Below are 6000 nucleotides of genomic sequence, written 5' to 3' on the forward strand. Positions count from 1 at the left end.
CATTTCTTTGTTCTTTGATCAGATCATCTGAATTACTCTGTGCCTGCATCTATGCTAACCTCAGCCTAAGTTCCTTCAAAACTGAGCCACAAGTGCCGTGCATTTCCCTTCTTCTGTTGTTTGCTCTCAGTGATGCAAGATTCATTATTCTTTAATTTCTTCCTCCTTCCTCCCACTCATGTATTTGAGGCTTTCTTACATGCTTTGTAGCTCTACTTCCCACCTCCTCCTCATTTAGACCCTTCCAAAAGAAAAGAGTGTTTTAGAAGACCCACATTTGCAAGGGAAAAATATTAATAGTGGAAATTTTCTCAGAGATGCATTTTTCCTATGCCTGCAAGTGCATCATGTCTCTCTGTATCAATCCAAGCCATGTTAACTCTCCCATGTAGAGGCTGCTTTGTTATCTCTATCTGCCGGATTAAATTAATGGAGATGAAATTCTTACCTCTCTCCAAACTGGGGAGAATTTATGATTTATGTTGTAGAAGTTTTCTGATGTCCACATCAGTCCATTTTATCTCATTGTCCTTGGAGATTTTCATTAAGCCTTGTTCTCCTGGAGAGTCTGTAAATCCAAGCTCTCCAGCTAACAACTCCTGGGTTATTTCTGTCTCTTGGCCGAGTTTGCAGCCCCCAGAGCAGCCCCAGGGCACAGGTGACTCTTCTCCTACCTCAGGAAAAAAATCTCTCTGCTGCCTTCTCTCTGCTGCCAGCACAATGTGGTGCTTGCTCCATGGTCAAACAGATGAGAGGCCCTTTGCCACAGGGATCCCTCCTGGGAAAGGCTCCAGTCTCACAGGGGAGGCAGCTCAAAAGGAGCCTGACTGCATCTACTGAGTAGCTCTAAAAACCCCTTGAGCCTCTTCAAGGTCTTGCTGTAGCAAGATGTGAATATTTATCAAGGAGTGGAGCTAGGTGTTGCCTGAGATGTGAACAGTGCTCTTGTATGTGCCCTGCCCCACAACTCCATTGTGTTATGTTGAGACCCATTCCCTTTTTATATTTCCAAATTTTTTTACCAAGACTGGGATGTATGGGGAGCTCCTGGGACAGGTGGTGTAGCTAATGGGGGCCACATGAAATTGAGCATAAATGTTGTAGGAGATTGGTCACTATACAACTGCTCACTTGTCACTTCCAAAATGTCATTTTATAGCTGTGCTCTTTACCCTGTTTGTTTCTTGAACTTGTTTGGTCTCTTCATTTGAACACAAAGATTGAAGTGCCAGTGCTTTAAGATAGATCGTGTTTTCAAGGGCAGGACTCAGTGACTTTTTTCCACTTACCCATTTACCGTTCATATCTGACATTGCAAAACCAGAAGACAAATAAATAAAAAATTCACCTAACTTTTCAGGTATATCTAATATACCCAGTGCCTCAGGTTGTTTGTGTGTCTGATTTGAGGTATGATTTCCATAGGATAAATACCTGTGCAGCTCCAGGACAGTTTGCTGTTGTGTCTCAGATGCACAGGGCACACAGCCCAGACTCTGCACTGGAACACAGTTGCCACTGCTGTACAGCCCATCACTCTACCACATAAGGCTGGCCCCAGCAAAGTAAAGAAATACAGGGGGATTACAGTAATGCCATTCCCTCTTTCATGCTGCTGAATCAAATCCCACTCACCTTCCCCTTGAACAGCCAGTGAGACCTTTTATGGTCACAGAGGGGTACTTAATTATGCACATATATGTGTTTTTGCACTACTTTAGTAACAGTGTAAGGGTTGAGCCATAGATTTAATTTTATGATCCAAAAGGAAAAAACTCAGGTTCTCTAGTGGACAATGAAACTGGAGTTTTCCACTCTTCCTTATTTTATTTTTGTTAATACCATCTTTAAACTTTGAATTATCCTGCAAGTATTAAGGCTCATTAGCTTTGTTTCAGCTTGTACTTTGTGTTAATAGGACAGCTTTTCTGTAACAAATATCAGTCTCTTGAATGTTAAGGCTTAAATGTTTAATAAAAGCCATTAGTAGAACTATATGTAAGGACTTGTATGAAAGGTGATGATCTTCTTATGGTTACTGCTATATCCCCAGCTGGCAGTGATCTTTCTGGCTTGCCTTCTGCTTATAGCAGGCCTTGAGCTTTTATCTTTCCATGCCTGGGATAATCTGATTCCCCTGTACCATACCAAACACAAGCTCCAGCCTATGTACCCCATGCATTTTCCAAGCTCACACACATACATGAGGAGAGAGACTTTCAGCCTTCCTGCATGACTGAAACATTTTTAAAACAGAAGAGCACTTTAACCCATGAAATAAAGTATGTTGGTTAAAAAACATTTCACATGCACTTTTTCTTGTAGTCTTGCCAATGTCTACTAAATTAAACATCTACAGATCTGAGCACTTTCAACCCCTTTTGGAATCTTGCTTACAAAAATGTCTGTTTAAATGGTCCTCTGTAAATTCTCCAGGGTCTTTCATGTCTTCCTTTGCAGGCACCCACATTTCTCCCAGGGAAATCTCTCCAGTGAGCCTAACAGGGGCCCAGCCAAAACATCACAGTGAGGAGCACTTGCTTTGTTTCCCAAGAGTTTCCTCAAAAATGTATGCCTGGATCCATCTTCTCTCTCCTGGGTACATATCTTGACAATCCAGCTATTGAAGTAGCTCAATGTATGCACACAATAAACATGTCAACACATCACAATCATAAATTATTACAGGCAATGCCAAATATGCCACAAAGATTTTTTCAGCTTGAAGCTGTAGAAGAGGATCTTCAATGGCAGAAATGCTGAAAAACTGACTGTGAAAAATAAGGTTATCTGTTTATCTCATGTAACCAGGATACAAGATAGCATATGCTTTATGGTTAGTGGGAAAAAAAAAACAAACTGATAAGTATTGAGAATCAGAATTTAGAATAACATAAAACCACCAGAAAACATTTATGAAGTTGTTATGCTACTTCCAAAGTTAATCCTAGCTGTCTTTCTGAAGGAATCAATAAGAAGCATGGTAGGCTCCAGCGTTTGTAAAATTACTTTTTCTTTTCAATTCTTTGATCAGTCATCCTGGAATTTACTCAACAGTTACAAGTTATTACTTTTGTTGCAACCACAAAAATTCAGTCAGTGTTTCTGGCTGTTCTAGATCTAGCCAGAATGAGGAGGTATAATGAGACATAGGGATGCTCATTGTACCTCCTCATTCACATCAGCATCTGCTTCCCAGGCCTTTTCCCTTCTCTGTGGTTCTCCCACTCCTCCTGTGGTTCTGCCACCCTTCTCAGTGTGGCTCCCTCCATGCTGCCCTCTCCCCGTGCTGCTGAGCACAGGCAGCTGCACTTTCCTGCCTCTGACTTGGGCAGGGTTCAGGATTTTGCTCCCTGGTGTAGCTCTGCCTCTGAGGCCACGCTGCTGAATCCCCACCATGGCCTGTGTGACAGCACCAGTCTCCTTCAGCAGAAGGTAACCCTGCTCAGCACAGACTGCTTCCTCAGGTGCTTCAAGCAAATATCTAACACAGAGATGGATTAAAAACACAGAGCATCCCAGTTTGCTGTGGCTGAGGAACAGACAGAAAATGCTATGATGCTGCTCCAAGTGGCTTCTGCAACTGTCCTGACAGGTCTCCCAGAGCTCAGCAAATTCAGCCACTCCATCCCCAAATCTGCTTCAGAGGCTATGGGTCGCCACAGTGCCTCAGCCCTGGGTAGAACAGCACATGCATTAAAGTCAAAAGAGTGAAAATCTGACCATCAACATCTTAATCTCTATTACTTTGGGATTTGTCAAAACCTGGGGCTTTACCTGCCATGATGGCTGTTCCTGACAGCTTCCCAAGACATGGCTTGGGCAAATGATGTAAATTTTAGCTCTGCTGGTGCCCAGGGCTGTGGAGGAGGAGCTTCAAGTCTGCTCTGGTGTTGTGCTGATTTGCTGTGTGCCATTGAAGCTAAGCATTCACCCTGCAAGCCTGTGATTTGAAATTCCCACGTAACTTCATCTGGCTTTGAGTTTCCCCAGGTATGTAGATCTGGCTCCTTCCAGCAATGTTTTTAGCATGTCCCCATACACTGGCCTTCACTGCAGCTCTCACCAATCAGCCATTTTAATTATGACAGATATTTTTTCACAGCATCTAAGTTATTTTGCTGGCTTTCAAGTTCTGAGATGAGTGGCATCTAATTATCTGGGTCTTTTTTTTTTGCCTCTGCTTCTGATACTGTCTTGTCTTTCATGTATGTAAAGGGTAAATGAACAGGAGAGAGATTTTCACCACTATTCTAATAGTTCAGTATGCCAGCCACACATTCAATACTTTTCAGGTATTGATACCTGTATCAAAATGAAGGAACTGCAAGTAAACATGGTGGCAACAAACAATAAAATACTGTGGACTTGTGGGTTCATAATCTTTGTCTTGAGGTTTGATTCAGGTTAAATCCTTCCTCTCTCTCATTGCCTGCAATAATTCCTGTCCTACTCACATCCCAATGGCTCTGGCTATGCAACAGCTGTTGCACTTTGTGTCTTCACCTTGTTTTTTCTCAAGAGGGAAAGCTGACATGTATTAGCCTCCGTACCTGTTACAAGCAGTAGGGCTGGAATATTGTACAGCAAAAACAAAACCTCCACATTTTATTGGGATTAATCAAAGACAGTGATCAAGCAATCTTGTAAACGAGCTTTATATGCATCTCGTTAAAAAATATAAGTGATAATAACACAGTTATTCAGGAAACAGAACAACTTCTGCCAATTTTTTGCTTTTCTTGCTTGAATGTTTATGCTGCAAGGCTAGCCCATCTGGTTTAAATTGTAGGATGGAAATCACAAGATCTATCCACCATTCCCTGACTTGTAATCCTGGAAAAGACTGGAAGTAGTTTGGCAACATAATGTTTCCCTGCCTCCTGTAGAAACAAATCTCCAGCTTTAGAGTAGATTGCAGCAGACAATAGAGTAATTTCAAGACGTAGACCCAAGGCACAAAATGGGCACCTGATTCAGGTTCCTAATAAGTCAGGGGTTGGCATTCACACTGAGGTTCAGGCTATTATAAATTAAGTAGGAATTAGCTGTGCAATCTATATTCAAGCTCAAACTTGGACACCAAACCCCGTGAAGTTCAGCAGATACCTGGATGTCTGGATGTGGTCTCCAAGCATTTTGCCTTAGACTAGAGGTTTTAATAGTCCAGTTCCTTCCATAGGCTGTTAAATACAAATGCAGGTGAATGCTGGATGTGTGGCTATTGCAGAATTATTTGTTGCATGGTGTTGCATGGTGATGGTCTCAGTAGCATTAATGTACTATCTCTCAAAATTTATTCAATCAGGGAAACATTATTGTCTCCATTTTACAGGTGAGGCAGGAATATGCAAAAAGATTCAGTCACACAGAGAGTCTTAATTCATCTGGGAGTTGAGTCCTCCATGAGTGCTGCAAAAACAGAGCCAGCCATTCCCTTGCTGAATTCAATGTGACAGGCTGCTACTGATATCTGATACCTAAATAGCACTCTCCTTGCAGAGTTCCCAAATCCCTTCACAAAAATGGCTGAATAGCCTTCTCCCCAATTTGCAGGTGGAAAATGGAAAACACAAACAAATTCCTATGAAGACATCTTACCCACTACAATGAATTCCTGAGTCAAGAGAGGGACCAGGTTTGGAAATGCTTTGAGATAGCTGGGTAGAACATTTACCAAATTTTAAGGCATGACTAAATACAATTGCTGTTTGTTCATAAACTGTCTCAGGATGCTGTGTCTCATCACAGTGGGAACTTAAGAAATACCCATGTGTCCTTGGCTGGTCAGCAGCAGGATTGCTTGGACATGCCAGGATGGCAGAGCACTGTGTGCTGGCCTGTTTCAAGCACTCTGGACAGACCCAGTCATTGGAACCAAGAAGGGCTTTGAATCTATCTGCCTCACTTGCATAGGGAGAAAATTGTCATTTAGCCCCTTTCAGATAACTGATTTGGCCACTGCTTTTCATTACTAAGTAACCAGCAAGATAAATAGAG

This window comes from Melospiza georgiana, chromosome 6 (genome assembly GCF_028018845.1).
Source record: "Melospiza georgiana isolate bMelGeo1 chromosome 6, bMelGeo1.pri, whole genome shotgun sequence".
In the NCBI taxonomy this organism is placed as follows: Eukaryota; Metazoa; Chordata; class Aves; order Passeriformes; family Passerellidae; genus Melospiza; species Melospiza georgiana.